The sequence below is a fragment of the Schistocerca americana genome, chromosome X (genome assembly GCF_021461395.2).
Source record: "Schistocerca americana isolate TAMUIC-IGC-003095 chromosome X, iqSchAmer2.1, whole genome shotgun sequence".
NCBI lineage: Eukaryota > Metazoa > Arthropoda > Insecta > Orthoptera > Acrididae > Schistocerca > Schistocerca americana.
In genome coordinates this window covers 763,110,886-763,134,795 of record NC_060130.1, presented here as the reverse complement: position 1 = coordinate 763,134,795, position 23,910 = coordinate 763,110,886, and the positions used below count along the sequence as shown (strand labels likewise).

General features: G+C 39.7%; 1 protein-coding gene across 1 annotated transcript in view; it reads right to left on the bottom strand.

The window, feature by feature from the left end:
* Positions 1-23,910, bottom strand: part of LOC124555264 (uncharacterized protein KIAA2013 homolog) — a 192,677-nt gene that overhangs the window by 6,517 nt on the left and 162,250 nt on the right. The window lies entirely within an intron of this gene.

Sequence of the window (23,910 nt, the reverse complement as noted above, 5' to 3'; positions counted from 1 at the left end):
CATGTGGATGTGACAACATGACCAAAATGCAACTCTCCACAAACTTTGGGGTACGAAGAACCACTGCCTAGATCCAGATCTGGGAAGCTTTAGACCACTCCGAAACAGCGAGTACCTATTTTAAAAAGAAGGGGAGCAATGCCACATACTGTGGATAACAGGGCATAGTTCATTCATTATGTCAAATGCTAGTGATGGGTGGGTCACTAGTTTGACTCCCACCTCCTGTGATTACGTGGTTTTTAATCAAACTTATTCCATTATGTTGTCATTGTTATTACTTCTTCATTTAACTTTTTTGTATGATACAAAAAATGAACAGTACACACTGTTTTAATTTTAATAACTCTGAGCTTAGATACCTTAATTTCTGATACATAGGACAAAGATTTTTAAGAGATTTACTTGACTTCTAGTAGTTGGTCATTAGTCAAAATTAATAGGCATTTCATTATGCATCTGCGATCTAATACTGCTACAGGTTGTACATTGTTCACTGGTGGTGTGTGGATCACTGGTTTGATTTCCACCACTTGCAATTATTTATCATTTAACATTTATTATGCCAGAAAGTTTCTAGGCCTCAATCATTTATCAAATATTTCTACAATTTTCTAAATTCTATAACTGTATAAACAGAGGCACTTTCTGCTAGGGTAGGCATCTCATTCCATTTGTAGTTTCACACGCGCTCAATAAATACACTTTCAATGTGAAGATTTATTTCTTGTTGGTGATCCTGTCCACACTATCTGACCTTTACATCCCACAGTGGTTTGGCCATCGACTCATGGATTCATCTTCCAGTACAAGAGCTTGCCTGTATGCACATGACACATAACTTATAGTGAAACATATTTTACCTTATTATATGTTATACACTGAAAGAAGAGAGACCTTTAGTTTAAACAGGGATTTGCTCATAGTTTTAGGTAACAATACAATGAGTGTAGTACCTATTATACACATCTGTGAATTATCCCTAGGATGATAATGTTTGCTTTGTGGGGTGCTCAACTGCGCAGTTATCAGCGCCCATACAAATTCCCAACCTTTGCTCAGTTCAAACTCGCCACTTTCATGAATGATGATGAAATGATGAGGACAACACAAACACACAATCATCTCGAGGCAAGTGAAAATCCCTGACCCCGCCAGGAATCGAACCTGGACCCCGTGCTCAGGAAGCGAGAATGCGACCATGATACCATGAACTGCGGACATAAGGTACGAGATTTTAATGTTTTGCAGTAGCTGGTTCACCCTATATGTTACATGATCAACCAGCCACATTCATCTATGTACTTAATTCTACTTGGTATGTGGAATGCTGAGTATCATGTGTATGAACACTGATAATCTTGATGTGGTGCATCCTGCACCCAAATGACAATGACAACACTTGGTCTCCAGCACATTTGGAAAAACCTTTCAAGCCATGGCACAAAATAAGTGTTCCAGATTTGCAGGCAGTGCATTACACATCCCATAAATGTAGTACAAGGCTTTTACTGTCTTATTACCTCATGATAATTCACACCTGTATTTTAGGCAGTATTATGCTTTAAGAATATTGCAATTTTTTCTTCTCCCCTAGTGAAACATACCAAGGCTGGCCACCCTCAAGCATTGCACCAGTCCCTAAAGTGTATTCACAGTTGGTTTTCGTTATTTTATTAACAACAGGACATAAATTTTAGTAATCTTTCTTCAAGTCAGCTCATCGTCATCTTCGTTTCCCCTTGCAGTTGGAACACAATGGTGTGGTTCCTGTTGATTCTCTCCATAGGTGGGATTATACTAGGTACAGGGTGTTTCAAAAATGACCGGTATATTTGAAACGACAATAAAAACTAAACGAGCAGCGATAGAAATACACCGTTTGTTGCAATATGCTTGGGACAACAGTACATTTTCAGGCAGACAAACTTTCGAAATTACAGTAGTTACAATTTTCAACAACAGATGGCGCTGCGGTCTGGGAAACTCTATAGTACGATATTTTCCACATATCCACCATGCGTAGCAATAATATGGCGTAGTCTCTGAATGAAATTACCCGAAACCTTTGACAACGTGTCTGGCGGAATGGCTTCACATGCAGATGAGATGTACTGCTTCAGCTGTCCAATTGTTTCTGGATTCTGGCGGTACACCTGGTCTTTCAAGTGTCCCCACAGAAAGAAGTCACAGGGGTTCATGTCTGGCGAATAGGGAGGCCAATCCACGCCGCCTCCTGTATGTTTCGGATAGCCCAAAGCAATCACACGATCATCGAAATATTCATTCAGGAAATTAAAGACGTCGGCCGTGCAATGTGGCCGGGCACCATCTTGCATAAACCACGAGGTGTTCGCAGTGTCGTCTAAGGCAGTTTGTACCGCCACAAATTCACGAAGAATGTCCAGATAGCGTGATGCAGTAATCGTTTCGGATCTGAAAAATGGGCCAATGATTCCTTTGGAAGAAATGGCGGCCCAGACCAGTACTTTTTGAGGATGCAGGGACGATGGGACTGCAACATGGGGCTTTTCGGTTCCCCATATGTGCCAGTTCTGTTTATTGACGAAGCCGTCCAGGTAAAAATAAGCTTTGTCAGTAAACCAAATGCTGCCCACATGCATATCGCCGTCATCAATCCTGTGCACTATATCGTTAGCGAATGTCTCTCGTGCAGCAATGGTAGCGGCGCTGTGGGGTTGCCGCGTTTGAATTTTGTATGGATAGAGGTGTAAACTCTGGCGCATGAGACGATACGTGGACGTTGGCGTCATTTGGACCGCAGCTGCAACACAGCGAACGGAAACCCGAGGCCGCTGTTGGATCACCTGCTGCACTAGCTGCGCGTTGCCCTCTGTGGTTGCCGTACGCGGTCGCCCTACCTTTCCAGCACGTTCATCCGTCACGTTCCCAGTCCGTTGAAATTTTTCAAACAGATCCTTTATTGTATCGCTTTTCGGTCCTTTGGTTACATTAAACCTCCGTTGAAAACTTCGTCTTGTTGCAACAACACTCTGTTCTAGGCGGTGGAATTCCAACAACAGAAAAATCCTCTGTTCTAAGGAATAAACCATGTTGTCTACAGCACACTTGCACGTTGTGAACAGCACACGCTTACAGCAGAAAGACAATGTACAGAATGGCGCACCCACTGACTGCGTTGTCTTCTATATCTTTCACATCACTTGCAGCGCCATCTGTTGTTGAAAATTGTAACTACTGTAATTTCGAAAGTTTGTCTGCCTGAAAATGTACTGTTGTCCCAAGCATATTGCAACAAACGGCGTATTTCTATCGCTGCTCGTTTAGTTTTTATTGCCGTTTCAAATATACCGGTCATTTTTGAAACACCCTGTATAACCATCACCTGAACAGGAAAGGGAAGGATAAACTGGCTGGGAAAATAGCAGGAAAGTTAAACGGGGGAGGCACTGTCATGAGTGATAAAATACAAGTGGTTATAGGGTTCAGAAAAGACCCTTCTTTAGGGTAGGGAGGGCAGAAAGAAACCAAGTTTTAAGAGAGGTTAGGATTGAGACAAACCTTCAGTTTGAGAAAGAAACAAAAAACATTATTCTACCTTATTACATCAGCATAAACAGCTATAGGTTAAGAATTTTCAACAATCAGCAGAAATTTCAACTCTACCCAATTTTAACTCAGTCAATATGAAATGTCAGCTATCTTTATACCATCAAAATATTCGAGGACTGAGAAATAAAATTAATGAATAAATTATCTGCATAGATGAATTAGAGTCCTCCAACCCAGCTGACATAATCTGCCTCTCTGAACATCATGTGACCACTGGTATAGAACTTTTAAGTGTTACAGCAGTTAGGTTAGCACCTCAATTTTGTACACCAGAAATGGAGAAAGGAAGAGTTGCCACATTCATCAGGAGCTGTCATAATTCTAAGAACACAGACATTCATAAATTTTGCGTAGGACAGCATATGGAAGGATGTGCAACAGAAGTAGAATTTCACAAAAAATCCTTCATAATATTAAATGTATATCGTGCACCTGCAGGTAACTTTAATCTGTTCATAAACCACCTTGAAGCTGTACTGGCCCATTTAACAACCAAAAACAAAGAAATAGTGGTTGCTGGTGACTTCAATGTAGATTTCCTTAAAGACTCTCCCAATAAGAACTTATTTGAGTTTGTAACACTATCATTCAACTTAATTCCCACTGTAAAGTTCCCCACTAGGGTAGCCTATTGCTCACAAACAGCCATTGATAATATCTTTAAGAAAAGTCCAATGAACAAAACTATATTACAAAACCAATAGTCAATGGCCTCTCAGACCATGACATGCAATTCCTTCTGTTAAATGTTTTTATTTATTTATTTATCCTTTGACAAAGTACATTGTATCGATCAAGATATATTTTCATTTCATGCACCGACAAATACATAGTATTTACTGTCAACTGTTTAACAAAAATATAATTTATTACAAAATTATTCTAGGGCTATTTCATATTAAATTAGGTTTTGTATAATTTTGTACAATAATGGTACTGCAATTGTTTTGAACTGTAGTGCACATAAATTCATTTACACTGTAATAACAGTTTTCCATTAGAAAACTTTTGAGACATTTTTTGAAGATATTTTTATTGTCTATTTCTCTCAAGACCTCCCCCCCCCCCATGAACCATGGACCGTGCCGTTGGTGGGGAGGCTTGCGTGCCTCAGCGATACAGATAGCCGTACCGTAGGTACAACCACAACGGAGGGGTATCTGCTGAGAGGCCAGACAGGCAGCAGCCTTTTCAGTAGTTGCAGTGGCCAAAGTCTGGATGATTGACTGATCTGACCTTGTAACAATAACCAAAACGGCCTTGCTGTGTTGGTACTGTGAACGGCTGAAAGCAAGGGGAAACTACAGCCGTACTTTTTCCTGAGGGCATGCCGCTTTACTGTATGATTAAATGATGATGGCGTCCTCTTGGGTAAAATATTCCGGAGGTAAAATAGTCCCCCATTCGGATCTCCGGGCGGGGACTACTCAAGAGGATGTCGTTATCAGGAGAAAGAAAACTAGCGTTCTACGGATCGGAGCGGGGAACGTCAGATCCCTTAATCGGGCAGGTAGGTTAGAAAATTTAAAAAGGGAAATGGATAGGTTAAAGTTAGATATAGTGGGAATTAGTGAAGTTTGGTGGCAGGAGGAACAAGACTTCTGGTCAGGTGACTACAGGGTTATCAACACAAAATCAAATAGGGGTAATGCAGGAGTAGGTTTAATAATGAACAGGAAAATAGGAATGCGGGTAAGCTACTACAAACAGCACAGCGAACGCATTGTTGTGGCCAAGATAGATACGAAGCCCACTCCTACTACAGCAGTACAAGTTTATATGCCAACTAGCTCTGCAGATGACGAAGAAATTGAAGAAATGTATGATGAAATAAAAGAAATTATTCAGATTGTGAAGGGAGACGAAAATTTAATAGTCATGGGTGACTGGAATTCGAGTGTAGGAAAAGGGAGAGAAGGAAACATAGTAGGTGAATATGGATTGGGGGACAGAAATGAAAGAGGAAGCCGCCTGGTAGAATTTTGCACAGAGCACAACATAATCATAACTAACACTTGGTTTAAGAATCATGAAAGAAGGTTGTATACATGGAAGAAGCCTGGGATACTGACAGGTTTCAGATAGATTATATAATGGTAAGACAGAGATTTAGGAACCAGGTTTTAAATTGTAAGACATTTCCAGGGGCAGATGTGGACTCTGACCACAATCTGTTGGTTATGAACTGTAGATTAAGACTGAAGAAACTGCAAAAAGGTGGGAATTTAAGGAGATGTGACCTGGATAAACTGACTAAACCAGAGGTTGTACAGAGTTTCAGGGAGAGCATAAGGGAACAACTGACAAGAATGGGGGAAAGAAATACAGAAGAAGAAAAGTGGGTAGCTTTGAGGGATGAAGTAGTGAAGGCAGCTGAGGATCAAGTAGGTAAGAAGACGAAGGCTAGTAGAAATCCTTGGGTGACAGAAGAAATATTGAATTTAATTGACGAAAGGAGAAAATATAAAAATGCAGTAAATGAAGCAGGCAAAAAGGAATACAAACGTCTCAAAAATGAGATCGACAGGAAGTGCAAAGTGGCTAAGCAGGCATCGATAGAGGACAAATGTAAGGATGTAGAGGCTTATCTCACTAGGGGTAAGATAGATACTGCCTACAGGAAAATTAAAGAGACCTTTGGAGAAAAGAGAACCACTTGTATGAATATCAAGAGCTCAGATGAAAACCCAGTTCTAACCAAAGAAGGGAAATCAGAAAGGTGGAAGGAGTATATAGAGGGTCTATACAAGGGGGATGTACTTGAGGGCAATGTTATAGAAATGGAAGAGGATGTAGATGAAGATGAAATGGGAGATATCATACTGCGTGAAGAGTTTGACAGAGCACTGAAAGACCTGAGTCGGAACAAGGCCCCGGGAGTAGACAACATTCCATTGGAACTACTGACGGCCTTGGGAGAGCCAGTCCTGTCAAAACTTTACCATCTGGTGAGCAAGATGTATGAGACAGGCGAAATACCCTCAGACTTCAAGAAGAATATAATAATTCCAATCCCAAAGAAAGCAGGTGTTGACAGATGTGAAAATTACCGAACAATCAGTTTAATAAGCCACAGCTGCAAAATACTAACACGAATTCTTTACAGATGAATGGAAAAACTAGTAGAAGCCGACCTCGGGGAAGATCAGTTTGGATTCCGTAGAAACACTGGAACACGTGAGGCAATACTGACATTACGACTTATCTTAGAAGAAAGATTAAGGAAAGGCAAACCTACGTTTCTAGCATTTGTGGACTTAGAGAAAGCTTTTGACAATGTTGACTGGAATACTCTCTTTCAAATTCTAAAGGTGGCAGGGGTAAAATACAGGGAGCGAAAGGCTATTTACAATTTGTACAGAAAACAGTTGGCAGTTATAAGAGTCGAGGGACATGAAAGGGAAGCAGTGGTTGGGAAGGGAGTAAGACAGGGTTGAAGCCTCTGTATTCAATCTGTATATTGAGCAAGCAGTAAAGGAAACAAAAGAAAAATTCGGAGTAGGTATTAAAATCCAGGGAGAAGAAATAAAAACTTCGAGGTTCGCCGATGACATTGTAATTCTGTCAGAGACAGCAAAGGAGTTGGAAGAGCAGTTGAATGGAATGGACAGTGTCTTGAAAGGAGGATATAAGATGAACATCAACAAAAGCAAAACGAGGATAATGGAATGTAGTCGAATTAAGTCGCGTGATGCTGAGGGAATTAGATTAGGAAATGAGACACTTAAAGCAGTAAAGGAGTTTTGCTATTTGGGGAGCAAAATAACTGATGCTGGTCGAAGTAGAGAGGATATAAAATGTAGACTGGCAATGGCAAGGAAAGCGTTTCTGAAGAAGAGAAATTTGTTAACATCAAGTATAGATTTAAGTGTTGGGAAGTCATTTGTGAAAGTATTTGTATGGAGTGTAGCCATATATGGAAGTGAAACATGGACGATAAATAGTTTGGACAAGAAGAGAATAGAAGCTTTCGAAATGTGGTGCTACAGAAGAATGCTGAAGATTAGATGGGTATATCACATAACTAATGAGGAAGTATTGAATAGTTTTGGGGAGAAGAGAAGTTTGTGGCACAACTTGACCAGTAGAAGGGATCGGTTGGTAGGACATATTCTGAGGCATCAAGGGATCACCAATTTAGTATTGGAGGGCAGCGTGGAGGGTAAAATTCGTAGAGGGAGACCAAGAGATGAATACACTAAGCAGATTCAGAAGGATGTAGGTTGCAGTAGGTACTGGGATATGAAGAAGCTTGCACAGAATAGAGTAGCATGGAGAGCTGCATCAAACCAGCCTCAGGACTGAAGACCACAACAACTACAACAACATCTCTCAAGAATGAAGGGAGTTTTTCAAGGGCTTTTGGTCTAGCATATGATGGCTTTTTTTGTATTTTGTGGTGTTGTGTGTAGGCTCATGAAAGAGGTTCCATTTTCTTGTGTCATGGTTGTGTTGTGTGTTGTTATCTCTAGTATCAGGAGAATATTTGAATTTTGTCCAACAGAGCAGTTCGTATTGGTATATTCTGTGTAATGTTAGTATTTTGAGATATTTGGTGTTCTCTGCTATGTACTCATCTATATATACATTGATATCTTCACTGTGAGAGTTTTGAAGTCTGAAGTTTACACAAAGTGTTTTAGTAATATTGTTGTGCAGGTTTAATTCAGTAAATCTTTGGGTGGCATTATTTACTACTATATTGGTTTTTATTTCTAGCTTTTGTGTGTCTTTATCCATGAACAGTAGAGCTCTGTCATCTGCATAGGTAACTAAACTACCATACCTAATCATATTGTGATTTGTGTACGGAATGAAAAGTATTGGGCTAAGAATGGAGCCTTGTGGCACAGAGAAGTGTAAAATCCATGCTTTAGATTTCAGTATATTCCCTCCTGTTTGTCAGGTATGAGAGAATACAGTCTCCTGCATTTCCTCTTATGCCATATACTCCTAATATTTCTACTCAAGTTTTGTGGTCTACACAGTTGAATGCCTTTGTTAGATCCATAAATACTCCTACACATTTATTTTTAGAGTCCAAGTTTGTTATGACATTTTCAATGAGATCTATTACTGCACCTATGTTGCATTTATCTTTCTGGAAGCCAAACTGATTCTTGTTGATTATTTCATATTTTATCAGAAAAGCAAAGAGTCTCTGTGGATAAGCTCGTTCAAATATTTTTGATATGATTGGTAAAAGAGCTGTAGGCCTATAATTTTCTGGATTGTATTCATTCCCCTTTTTATGTACTGGTTTTATCAGTGCTGTCTTTAAGCACTTTGGAAAAGTTCCTTCCAGGAATGATAAATAGATTAGTTGTGTAAGAGGTTTCTTAAGTTCCTGTATACAGTGTTTAATTTCTATACTTGATATTCCATCAATTCCACATGACTTTGTTTGATTTAGGTTTTTTATTATCTTTAATGTTTCTTCTTCTATCACTGGGAAAATTGCCATTGTTTTTCCCTGGGCATTAATAAATGTTTCCAGGTGTTATTGTGTTTTTTTATTATTTGTTTTTTTGTTTTAATTTTTGGCCTACTGTGGCAAAATAGTCATTGAAGAGCTTTATGATTTTATTCTGTTCAGCTATAGTTTTTTTTGCTGATCATGAACTGTATTTTGCTGTGTTCCTGTGAATTGGAAGGTTTGCAATTTGTATTTATAATAGACCAGCAAGCCTTGCTTCTATTAGCAGCACTACTTATGTACTTTTTTGCTTCTAGTCGTTTGGCTGCTTGCAGTACTTCAGCATACATTCTTTTATATTTTCTGTAGTACTCTTTAAAGTTTTCATCAATGCTAGTTTTATATATTCTGTGCTTCATTTTTATCTTGTTCCTAGAGACCAAAATGCTTTTTGTTATCCATTTTTTGTTTTTATTTGTGGTTTTGGCATTAGTTTTTATTACTGGGCATGTAATATTGAGGTGAGAGGAAAGTGTGTCAATAAAATGAGTCACTTTACAATCCACTGATGGAGAGTCTTTTTCCAGTATTTCCCATCCTTCTTTTTCAAGTTTTATCCTAAGGGCTGTTAAGTTTTGTTCATTTAAGCTTCTTTTTTCCCATGTTTTTTGTGTCTTTTCATTTGTGGTGATATTATTCGGACATATTTTTTATAGTATCATGGTCTGACAAGGCTGTTTCTATAACCTCACTTTTGTACTGAACGTCCCTTAAATATGTGAAGATGTGATCTACTTGAGTACAGGAGTTTGCAGTTATACGTGTTAGAGTAGCTATTGCATTGTACAAGCCATATGTTTTCATTGTGTTTAGGAGCTCCCTACAGTCATTTATGTCTTGCAACGTGTTTATGTTTAGTCACCTAGTAGTACAAGTGCACAGTTCTAGCTTAGGATGACATGTAAGAGCTCTCCTATGTTTTCAAAGAACGTTTCCATGCACCCATTTGGCGGTCTGTAGATGTTAAAATGTACAGTGAGGAACTACCTAGAACTATTTTTTGGCCTGTTATTTCGACTACACTTTCAATGTTAAATTTTTTACATAAGTCAAGGCTGTTTATATGATTTGCACTTCCATTGTTATGGGTTAGTATAGCAGCTCCAACTCCCTTACTATACCTCCTGCATGAACTACCTGTTACATTGTAATTTGCAACAGTAAAATTTAGAATTTCATGTTCATTTAGACCATGTTCTGTCAGAGCTAGAATGTCAGGAGTTTCTTCATTTAGCATTATTTCTAATTGAGTTACCTTATTTTTTAAGAATTGTATATTCTGGTGCATTATTTTTATAACTGAATATCCTGATTTTATGTTTGTTTTTGTCCTATATTCTTTTTTGTTATCACAGTTTTTTGTGGATATCAGATTTCCTGATTTTTCACCCGCACTATACAATGTTAGTTACCTTTGTTTCTAATGATTTTACAAACTTCTGCATACATTCTGCTGAGTGTTACCGAACCTAATCTATTTAAATGTGTGCATCCTTTCCCAGACAATTTCCATGCAGGAATTTGTTTGGGTCTATGAAGATAGCACCAAGACAATCATGCTCTTGTTTGATGGCACTGTTTATTTTGGATATGTATTTGTCACTCACTGACCTCCTTTTTACGATTCCACTAAGTATGAGCCTGGATCCTTCATAAACACTTGTTGCTGCACGAATCATGTTTCTTGTTTCATTCACTAATTCATCTTCGCTGTTGCTTTTACGCGAGTTTGTTCCAACATATATATAAACACCTTTGTAATTTCGTTTGTGTTTCATGTCCTGTTCTGTAGACGCTAGCTTTGCAATATTTTTGAAAAGTTTGCCAAGTTGTTGCACTCTTCTCCCAGGTCACATGTCGATTTCGCAGACGTTAATACTGAACAGGATAAAAAATCTGTTAAAATCAGAGCTCAAGAGGGTAATCAATAAGCCAAAAATTTATTATTTTAGAACACTCCCCGAGACATTCACTGGAGTGATGTTTACAGTGCTCATGGCATGAATAAAATATATAACACTTTTGCTAATAAAGTGCTTACCTTATTTGAGCACTGTTTTCCCCCAAAACTAACCAAGCTTAGTACAAAGTCTACAAAGAAGCCATGGATTACTCAAGGAATAGGGGCATCTTGTAAAACAAAAAGAAAACTGTATCTGTCAATCCGGAACAGTTCTGAGGTTGATGCTACAGCACATTACAAGAAATGCTGCAAGATATTAATGATTGTAATATGGACATCAAAGCAAATATATTACATGGAAAAGATAGTTGTATCAGATAACAAAATAAAGACAATATGGGATAGTGTGTAGGAGGAGACTGGTAGAACCAGATATGAAGAGGGACAAATAGCATTAAGAGTAAATGATACATTGGTGACAGATGTGTATAGTGTTGCAGAACTTTTTAACAACATTTTATAACTGTCACTGAAAAGATGGATCTGTCAGGTTCTATAGATGCTGCTATGGAATACCTAAGATCAGACATTTCAAGTACCTTCCATAAAATGAATTTGACCCTCATTACCCCAGCAGAAGTAATGTCCATCATAAAATCTTTCAAATCAAAAACATCTAGTGGGTATGATGAAATATCAACAAAGTTAATTAAAGAATGTGATTCTGAATTAAGTAACATATTAAGCTATCTGTGCAACCAGTCATTTATCAGTGGAATATTTCCTGAATGGTTGAAATATGCTGACGTTAAGCCACTGTTTAAGAAGGGAGATAAAGAAATAACATCTAATTTCCGTCCAATTTCACTTTTGCCTGGATTCTCAAAATTTTGGAAAAGGTAATGTACAATGGGCTTTATGACCATCTTATCACAACTAACATACTGTCAAAGTTGAGTTGGGATTTTTAAAGGGTTCTGATACTGAGAAGGCTATCTACACTTACAGTGAAAATGTACTTAAATCATTAGACAAAAAAATGCAGGCAACTGGTATATTTTGTGATCTGTCAAAGGCATATGACTGTGTAAATCACAATATCCTATTAAGTAAATTAGAATATAATGGTGCAACAGGAAATGCTGCAACATGGTTAAAATCTTATATCTCTGGCAGGAAACAAAGGGTGTTACTAGGAAAGAGACATGTACACTCCTGGAAATGGAAAAAAGAACACATTGACACCGGTGTGTCAGACCCACCATACTTGCTCCGGACACTGCGAGAGGGCTGTACAAGCAACGATCACACGCACGGCACAGCGGACACACCAGGAACCGTGGTGTTGGCCGTTGAATGGCGCTAGTTGCGCAGCATTTGTGCACCGCCGCCGTCAGTGTCAGCCAGTTTGCCGTGGCATACGGAGCTCCATCGCAGTCTTTAACACTGGTAGCATGCCGCGACAGCGTGGACGTGAACTGTATGTGCAGTTGACGGACTTTGAGCGAGGGCGTATAGTGGGCATGCGGGAGGCCGGGTGGACGTACCGCCGAATGGCTCAACACGTGGGGCGTGAGGTCTCCACAGTACATCGATGTTGTCGCCAGTGTTCGGCGGAAGGTGCACGTGCCCGTCAACCTGGGACCGGACCGCAGCGACGCACGGATGCACGCCAAGACCGTAGGATCCTACGCAGTGCCGTAGGGGACCGCACCGCCACTTCCCAGCAAATTAGGGACACTGTTGCTCCTGGGGTATCGGCGAGGACCATTCGCAACCTTCTCCATGAAGCTGGGCTACGGTCCCGCACACCGTTAGGCTGTCTTCCGCTCACGCCCCAACATCGTGCAGCCCGCCTCCAGTGGTGTCGCGACAGGCGTGAATGGAGGGACGAATGGAGACGTGTCGTCTTCAGCGATGAGAGTCGCTTCTGCCTTGGTGCCAATGATGGTCGTATGCGTGTTTGGCGCCGTGCAGGTGAGCGCCACAATCAGGACTGCATACGACCGAGGCACACAGGGCCAACACCCGGCATCATGGTGTGGGGAGCGATCTCCTACACTGGCCGTACACCACTGGTGATCGTCGAGGGGACACTGAATAGTGCACGGTGCATCCAAACCGTCATCGAACCCATCGTTCTACCATTCCTAGACCGGCAAGGGAACTTGCTGTTCCAACAGGACAATGCACGTCCGCATGTATCCCGTGCCACCCAACGTGCTCTAGAAGGTGTAAGTGAACTACCCTGGCCAGCAAGATCTCCGGATCTGTCCCCCATTGAGCATGTTTGGGACTGGATGAAGCGTCGTCTCACGCGGTCTGCACGTCCAGCACGTACGCTGGTCCAACTGAGGCGCCAGGTGGAAATGGCACGGCAAGCCGTTCCACAGGACTACATCCAGCATCTCTACGATCGTCTCCATGGGAGAATAGCAGCCTGCATTGCTGCGAAAGGTGGATATACACTGTACTAGTGCCGACATTGTGCATGCTCTGTTGCCTGTGTCTATGTGCCTGTGGTTCTGTCAGTGTGATCATGTGATGTATCTGAACCCAGGAATGTGTCAATAAAGTTTCCCCTTCCTGGGACAATGAATTCACGGTGTTCTTATTTCAATTTCCAGGAGTGTATTAAGCTATCAGGCATCATCCAACTGGGAACTAATTACATGTGGGGTCCCTCAAGGTTCCATCTTAGGGCCCTTATTTTTCTTGCGTATATCAATGACCTTTCATCAATAACATTACCAGATGCTAAGTTTGTTTTGTTTTCCGATGATACAAACATTCAAACATTGCAATAAATAGCAAATCAAGTGTAGTCTTAAAAAGATCAGCTACTAAAATATCTGTGGACATTAATCACTGGTTTCTAGCCAATTCTTTGTCACTAAACTTTGAAAAAACACACTAAATGCAGTTCAGAACTTGTAAGGGGTGTCCCACAACCATATGCCTAACATATGAGAACAAGCAGATAGAAGGAGTGGACAGTGTTAAATTCTTGGGATTACAGCTTGATAATAAATTCAACTGGGAGGAGCACATCACAGAAATGCTCAAGCGTCTTAACAAATCTCTATTTGCAATGCGAATTGTGTCAGACATAGGGGATATAAAAATGAAAAAGCTGGCATACTATGCTTACTTTCATTCCATAATGTCATATGAGATTATTTCTTGGGGTAATTTATCACGCCAAGGTAAAGTTTTCCGGGCACAAAAACGTGCAATAAGAGTTATATGTGGTGTGAACTCAATAACATCCTGCAGAAGCCTGTTTAGGGAACTAGGGATACTAACTACTGCTCCATTAATGAAATTCGTCATTAAAAATATATCACTTTTTCAAACCAACAGCTCAATTCATGGAATCATTGCTAGAAATAAGAATAATCTTCACAAGAATTTAAAGTCACTTACTCTTGCACAAAAAGGTGTGCATCATTCAAGAACACACATTTTCAATAACTTGTCAGCAACCATAAAAAGCTTAACAACCATCGAAATTCATTTTAAGAGAAGACTAAAGGATTTATTGGTGGCCAACTCCTTCTACTCCATTGATGAATTACTCAGTAGAACCAACATTTTGTGTGTGTGTGTGTGTGTGTGTGTGTGTGTGTGTGTGTGTGTGTGTGTGTGTATCTATAAGTACAATCTAACATCTGCACCATTTCAGTGCAGTAATGTGTTAATGGTAAATAAGTATTGTAGTAGTTCTATTATATGTTTATTACCTCATAAATTAAAAAAAAAACTTTTTTTTAAATTCAGTGCATTGATGTGATCTTAGTAAATGAGTGTTTGTAAAATGATCCTTTGATATAGTGTTAAAAAAAAAAAGACGATCATTCCACTTGGGACCCGTGGAAGGTACATTAGCTTATTTGTTTCAGTTGTAAATATTTGTCATGTACTATTGTTTTTTTGACATGTTCTACATCCTGGAGGACCTCCTCACTATGGATCAATTGGAATGAAAGTAAATCTAATCTAATCTAATCTTTATTCCACTCTGGGTCGGGCTGGAACATTTGTGGTACTTCTCTACTTTCCTCTGTCTTTCCACCATTCTTCTTCTGCAATTGTTTCGTTCCAATCCAGACTACTACTTCTCAGATTCATCTGTACTGAGTCAATCCATTTTTCTCTGTCTCCCTCTTGCCTGCACACTTGTCCTCCATCATTTGTTCTGGTATTCTTCTGTCTACCATTCTCTTTATATGTCCAAACCATTTTAACCTATTCTCCTCGATTCTCTCATTCAACTGTTCTACTCCAGTTTTGTTCCTGACATCTTAATTTCTCACGCCCTCTCTCCTCATTTTCCCTAACACACTTCTTAGAAATTTCATTCAATTGGTCTGTTTTCTACTCTCCTCTCTTCTTGTCACTGACCAGGTCTCTGATGCGAGAGTCAGTATGGGTGTTAAGTACGTCTTGTACAGTATTTACTTACACTTCACTGGTGCCTCCTTTCCCCAGACTAAGCCACACACACACACACACACACACACACACACACACACACACACACAGGTAAAATGCAATGCTCTGTTGTACCCTTTTGCTAACTTCTGCCCCCATTCTTGCATTTTCCATTATTGCACTTCCTGGATATTTAAAGTAATCCACAATTTCAATATGCTGTCCTTTAATATTAATTTCCCCCTTGCCTTCTCTGTCTCATCTCGTTAGTACTGTAGACTTTTTTTTCTCCACACTGCATTTCATTCCATATATCTTGATTTTTTTCATTTAAAATGTCTATTTGTTCTGGTACCTCCTTACCGTTGGTTCCCCATGCCACAATATCACCAGCAAATGACAGTAAGTCCTTCCTCTATGAGCTTCTTTTGTCTTTTTCACAATTTCATCCATCATCATTATAAATAATAATGGTGACACCACACTTTCTTGTCTCAACCCCATAACATTTCTAATCCATTCAGTTATTCCATCTTGAGTCTGGAAACAGCTAAAGCTTTTGTCACACATAGCTTGAATGATTTCAACTGTTTGTTTTCCAACTACCTTTTCCCCACAGTTTCCTATAGCTCTTGTACTATAGTAAGACTTCACTACGTCAAGAAATGCCATCACCAGATTTTTCCCCTACTCGCAATGCCTTTCCATCAACGCTCTCGTACTAAAGATTGGGTTCACTATTGATCTACCATGCCAAAAGCCATCCTGCTACTCTTCTAACTGACCTTCCACTTTTTCCCCAGTATTCTTTCCAGTATCCTCTACAGTATTTTTTCTACTCGTGATACAAGTGTGATCCCTCTGTAGTTATGATATATTTTTCCGTATCTCTTCTTGAACTAAAGGTATCATTGTTAACAATACTAAAATTAAAATCACAGCCTACAAATACACATCAACCATTAAGAACAGAGATAGAGGCAACTCCTTTCTGTTCTTCAGGTACACACTTCTGACTCTATACATGTTAGCAATCTATGCAACCACTGTAGCCTAGTAGATCCTGGAGCCAAACATTTTATTGCCATTGAACATAATCACACATGTGCAAGAATGATAGCATATTTATGTACTTTAGTTACTGTAAATGGCCTCGGTGAGACCGAATGTTTATATCATTATTCCATTAGCTATTGTGGTTAAGCTGAGTCAAATCAAGTCTGCAGAACACAAGAATGATGTACTTTTGATGGGGATGGCCATCAGACAATGAAAATTAGGTAGTGGCAGAAAAACTACTAGAGTTAAGTGAAGACAGGCACTTTTTGAGCAGTGCACTCAAGGGAGTGATTCAGAACACCTTTATGTCAAGATCTGGCTGGAGGCCATTACATGACGTAATGTGTGATATTAGGCAGTGTAAGTGATAGATTCTGGGCAGTGAATGGCCACTAAAATACCTTAACTTTCAAAGGAAATTACTTTTGTGAAGTCTGATTGGGCTCTAGCTCAGAACTTTAATTTTCTCTGCTTAGAATTAAAACTTGACAAAGCATGAGTTCATACTTTTTATCTTTGAAGTGTTGATGTGTATATCATCAAGCTGGATGCTGAATTATTTTGGACTGGTGAATATTTTGTTTATTGTGATCACAAAATGTACTTCTTTTCTCACACGTCTTGGATGACTATTTAGCTTGGGAATTCTGCTACCATTCTTGTAACACATTTATGCAATTTCATATTTCTGGTTGTTGTATAAATGGTAATTGTATGAGCACTTTCCATTAATTGGAGATTACTCACTTGAGTAAAAATGTTTCATCCTAATTCTCTGGTGTTGTCTACATCAATTTCAGACATTAGAATAAAACCCTTCTATTAATTATTCATTCATCTTTGACTAAATATTTGTGATTATTTTATTAATTCATAATTCTAGCCAACACATACACTATTTGACTGCAGGATCTCAGGTAGATGTTATTATTTGCACCAAGTTTAGCTGCAGGATACAAAAGCAGATGTATACGGCTAGATCCTATGACTTTATGAAGCCTTCCTTTTTAAACAGAGCCGTGCATAGTCCAATTACCTAGATATATATCAATACGGAGATATAGTTCCACCTTTCACCAGCTTTGTGTAAGTACTTTCCTTTCTCATACTCCTTGTAATTCCATACAGCATTCTTTTACCTGCAATAACATCCTTTTCCAACTAATGTGTGCTTTTCCAAGTAACATGTGAATTCCTCACGGCTTTTCCTCTTTCCTTCCACTACCACTTTCTATAAACCTCTTTTTACTTTCCTTGTATTCCCTTCTATTTTCTTCCTTTTTAGCTCTGTTCCATTTATGCCATGTATGCTTTATTTCACTTTCTTCACCTGCTCATTCCACCTTGGTGTCTTCTTATCCTTTTCTCTTTCAGACATTTTGCCCCAGGTGTTCCCTGCAGAGTTTACAAATGCCTCTTTGACCTTACCCTATTCCTTTTCCACACTTCCACATTCAGTTCCTGGGATTTCATGCTTAAATAACTTCCTGAAATTTTCTTGTACCTTACTATCTTTTGGTTGACAAACTGCCTATTGGCTTCTGTCTCGTGTTCTTCGGCCAACATTCATCTAATGATTTTTCTGACGTTTCTCCAGCACGAGTGGCTAGCATTGTCGAAGCTTCACCCTCCATTGCCGGTGGTGAACTGGAGCCAAGCTCGCGGGCGCAGACTATATGTACCTGGTGCACCAACGTCTGAGGGCTTCTCCGCGGTCATTTCCCGTGTGGTTCTCCTCTTCCTACCTGCGACGGTCGTTCGCTGCAGTACGGGAAGCCAGGATCCGTTTACCTTAAGGCTTTCCTCTTTCTTGTTCAAACTGTTCACGTGTTTTTGTATTTCTACAGCTTCTCTGAACAAGCACGTGTGATAGTGGTTCTCTACAGCCAGAACTTCTGTGTCGGCGAATTTTATTACGTGGTCGGTCTCATTCAGTGCGTGCTCTGCCACGGCCGATTTCACCACCTGCCCAAACCTGCAATGTTGCTTATGCTCTTTGATCCTGGTGTTAATGGATCGTCCAGTCATTCCGACATAAACTTTTCCGCATGTGCATGGTATGCGGTATATTCCCGACATTGCAAGTGGGTCTCTTTTCTCCTTCACCGATCTAAGACACTCTTTGATCTTCCTTGTCGGTTTGAAAATCGTCTTTACGCCATGTTTGCACAATATACGGCCGATTCTGTCCATCTCTCTGGGAATGTATGGCAGAAAGGCTGTACCCGACATTTCTTATTCTGGTTCCTTACTTCGCCGAGTGTTTGGCTCTGTTACACTTCTGATATAATTTGTGAAGTACCCACTGCTCCTCAGGACAGTTTCCAGGTGTTGAATTTCTCATTTGAGGTGTTGCGGCTCACATATTCGTCCTGCATCCAGCTTCTCAATGAAATTTCATTAAAGCTGAAGAAACTGAAACTTGCACCAAACGACATCCTGGTCAGCTTTGATGTTGTTTTGTTATTTACGAATGTGCCACTCAGTGACACTCTGGAGCACATCGGATGCTGCAGTAATATGACAGTTCTTCCACTTTTTCCACCATTGAGACTTTTGCATTCCTTTCTGCTTTCAAAAATGTTGGCTGTCTTCACCTGCTACCCTGTCAATGGGCCCTTACAAGGTTCAACCATTTGGAGACAGATGGACACCCTGCTCCTTCCTCACCATTTGCTACGTGAGGCACAGGACTTGGGATTGGCACTGACAGAGTCACCTATCTGATATAAATGTTAGGTTTTACACTTTGTGAAGTAACACCTGTGACTTGTTGTACATAGTAAACTCTGTGCTTGTTACATTGTTTTGCAGACATTGTTGGTAAGAATTCTGTAATGTTTCCATTTTTTAGTGTACATGTGGCAAAGGGAAGTTGTTACGCCAACATAAATAATGGCAAAAGTTTGGTGCACACGACATAAAAGTAAGGAAACAACGAAGGAAACATAAACCTTTAATTAAGGAAATTTAAGAGATGTGGACTATTTATTGCATACAATATTCATGTGCTTGTGTGTGGAAGTTTCAGGGAAGCTCAGTGTCATTTTTTGAGACTAGCACCAAAGCAACAAATGGACAATGCTCTGATCAGAGTATACAGAATTGTAGCCCTACGTAATTTGACAACACTCAGCATGAAATATAAAAAAGAACAACAAAAGATTCTGAATTGGAAAAGGAATAAGTTACAGTGGGCTTTGAAATAAGGAATAAGGTAAAACAATAAAAACTTTTTCTATACCTTCACACCTATTTCTGTTGCATGTGAATGATGGGGCCTGTAGAGTTAAGAAGTGAAAATGTTTGCAAACTTTAATTGTTTTATTGGCAGGACACTTAGAAAATGTAACAGATCTATTACAGAGACTGCCTACACTACACCTGTCCATCCTCTTTTAGAATACTGCAGCACAGTGTGGGACCTTTCGCAGATAGGACTGACAGAGTACATCGAAAAAGTTCCAAGAAGGGCAGCACATTTTGTATTATCGCGAAATATGGGAGAGAGTGTCACTGAAATGATACAGAATTTGGGCTGAAAATCATTGAAAGAAAAGCGTTTTTCATTGCGATGGAATCTTCTCACAAAATTCCGATCACCAACTTTCTCCTCTGAATGCGAAAATATTTTGTTGACACCTACCTACATAGGGAGGAACTATCACTATGATAAAATTAGGAAATCAGAGCCCATACAGAAAATACAGGTGTTTGTTCTTTCCGCATGCTATACGAGATTGGAATAATAGAGAACTGTGAAGGTGGTTCGATGAATCCTCTGCCAGGCACTTAAATGTGATTTGCAGAGCATCGATGTAGGTGAAAATACCAAACACTACTGAATATTCCCAGGATATAGCAGTTGATAATTTTGAAGGGGAGTAAGTTAGGCTCTGCATCAGAGATTAGTGCTAAGCTGGAACTTGAAAAATAGAAGCAGAGACAGTGATAGATATAGGAGCAAGAAGTGGAGGCAACATGAGTAAGTACAATGAGGACACAGGTTTACAGTCTGTCTTGCAAGCTACAAACCAAATGTTAGTTAGCATTAAGCAGGACTCAAACCAGAATTTTCAAGTGTGAACTCAATTTTTGCTAGCTTTAAACAAGACTCAACCAAAAGTTTTCTAGCATTAAGTAAGATTTAAACCACAAGGTTTCTAGCACTAAGCAAGACTCAGATCAAATGTTTATCAATGACAGACAAACTTAATAAAACTGTTAAATTTTGGAGTTGTAAGATAGACCAGAATATAGGAAACTATAAAAAGACTGTAGTGATGGGATTCAAGTGGGCGGAAATTCATTGTGATGAACACATGAAAAAGGTTGGCAATATTTGTAGTAGAAGGCACAGACAGATAGAGGTGCAGCGTACAGAAATAAATTCATCTCTAAGAAAACTGGTTAATTCAGGTGCATGTGCAGATGCAATGTATGGAAGAGTATTCAAGTCTAGAAGCCAAGTAAGAGCTGAATGATATTAACTGAAATACAGATCAGCCTGTCAGTGTATTCGAGTCTGGGTCATTTACTAGTAAGCGTGTGGCTGTGAAAAATGTTCTAGTTAAGTGAAAATTACTTTGCAAGTTTAACCCCAGGGGGATCAATTCATCCTGTAGATTTTTGAAAGATTTTAGAGATGTTTTACCCACTTACTGGAATGAAAAGAATAAGATATTATTTATCAAGAGACAGTTGAATGCTGAAGCAGTAGCAGCCAAGGTCTGTCAATCAGTTAAGGAATTTGAAGCTTCATTTTTCCACTAGTATCGGCTAAATGAACGCCAGCAGGTACATTCAAACACTAGCTGGTACAATGATGTTGTTGTCCTGTAAGGGGGTACAATTTGCTTCTATGGTATTTCAGAAGTGCTTGCAAAGAGATATCATATGTTTATAGATTTCAAAGTATTTTCTGTAATGTAACAAGACTGAAGAAACAATGAAGGAATTAAACTTTTTACTTAACACACATAGTTCCAAGCAGCATTCATCTTGGGCTATTTATACTCCTGTCCCTGAGAAAATTATTTATAGCTTGTGTCATGAAGTCACAGGATTTGTGACAAAAGCATAGTTTTGATTGCAAAGGTTTTTATTTTCAAATTTATTGAAATCTAAAAATAAAAATCTCCACAACAAAGACTATTTTTATGTCAAATCTTACACTGGCTGGCATATCAACTGCGACGATGGAATGGAAGAAATTCACAGGATTTTTTCCCATGTTAATTTACGTTAAATGAAAAATTGAGTACTTTTACGGAGGAGGTACAATTTTCAGTGATTGTGGACTGGCCTTGCAAAGGAAAGGATTAGTTAAGGAAAGGTTGAAAAGGAAAGTCTGTGGGAGAAAAAGGAGACACGATGAGGTCAAGCTCGTCAGTTTGGAAGTAAGAGACTTAGTTTTGGTAAATAGCAAAAAGAAATCCAACTGAATATCTACATCTACATCTACATCTACATCTACATCCACACTCCGCAAGCCACCTGACGGTGTGTGGCGGAGGGTACCTTGAGTACCTCTATCGGTTCTCCCTTCTATTCCAGTCTCGTATTGTTCGTGGAAAGAAGGACTGTCGGTATGCCTCTGTGTGGGCTCTAATCTCTCTGATTTTATCCTCGTGGTCTCTTCGCGAGATATACGTACGAGGGAGCAATTTACTGCTTGACTCCTCGGTGAAGGTATGTTCTCGAAACTTTGACAAAAGCCCGTACCGAGCTACTGAGCGTCTCTCCTGTAGAGTCTTCCACTGGAGTTTATCTATCATCTCCGTAACGCTTTCGCGATTACTAAATGATCCTGTAACGAAGCGCGCTGCTCTCCGTTGGATCTTCTCTATATCTTCTATCAACACTATCTGGTACGGATCCCACACTGCTGAGCAGTATTCAAGCAGCGGGTGAACAAGCATACTGTAACCTACTTCCTTTGTTTTCGGATTGCATTTCCTTAGGATTCTTCCAATGAATCTCAGTCTGGCATCTGCTTTACCGACGATCAACATTATATGATCATTCCATTTTAAATCACTCCTAATGCGTACTCCCAGATAATTTATGGTATTAACTGCTTCCAGTTGCTGACCTGCTATTTTGTAGCTAAATGATAAAGGATCTATCTTTCTGTGTATTCGTAGCACATTACACTGGTCTACATTGAGATTCAATTGCCATTCCCTGCACCATGCGTCAATTCGCTGCAGATCCTCCTGCATTTCAGTACAATTTTCCACTGTTACAACCTCTCGATACACCACAGCATCATCTGCAAAAAGCCTCAGTGAACTTCCGATGTCATCCACCAGGTCATTTATGTATATTGTGAATAGCAATGGTCCTATGACACTCCCCTGCGGCACACCTGAAATCACTCTTACTTCGGAAGACTTCTCTCCATCGAGAATGACATGCTGCGTCCTGTTATCTAGGAACTCCTCAATCCAATCACACAATTGGTCTGATAGTCCATATGCTCTTACTTTGTTCATTAAACAACTGTGGGGGACTGTATCGAACGGCTTGCGGAAGTCAAGAAACACGGCATCTACCTGTGAACCCATGTATAAGGCCCTCTGAGTCTCGTGGACAAATAGCGCGAGCTGGGTTTCACATGACCGTCTTTTTCGAAACCCATGCTGATTCCTACAGAGTAGATTTCTAGTCTCCAGAAAAGTCATTATACTCGAACACAATACATGTTCCAAAATTCTACAACTGATCGACGTTAGAGATATAGGTCTATAGTTCTGCACATCTGTTCGACGTCCCTTCTTGAAAACGGGGATGACCTGTGCCCTTTCCCAATACTGGATGCTGGAATATAAAAATTCTGGGTGATTCACCATGGTGTGTAAAAGGAAGCAAGTAAATCATATGCAAATGTTTATATGTTGACATTTCCCAGATCACGTAAAGAATGTCTCAGAAAAATAACAGATGTGAATGTGTTGAGCACTTGAGATAGAACGATTAGCAACCCTAGCTTTTGCTACTTCTTTCAAAAACACACACACACACACACACACACACACACACACACACACCAAACTTTCACTCTCATACTGAGAACTTTTCATCTCGTCCTCTGAACAGCTGATTTGCCCATAGAACAGGTGGCTGGTGGGTAACTTTCCAAGTCACACAAAATATTAACTTTCTAATTAAGGGGATAATATCTCGAAAGGACTGCAGTGGAAGTTACAAGACTTTCTATGTCCATAAACAGCATACATTGCACCTCACAGTACCCTTCTGCACATGCATTCCTCCAGGATTCTAGAATTATGTTAAGGAAATTGAAATGAGGAAAATTGTGTAAATAAAATGTCATTATCTGTGCAGGATCCTGTACACAGAGAAGATATCATAACAAATTTGTTAGACTATCCAGGAATAAGGCTGCTTGCTTTACTACAGAACTTGCTATGGTGATTGC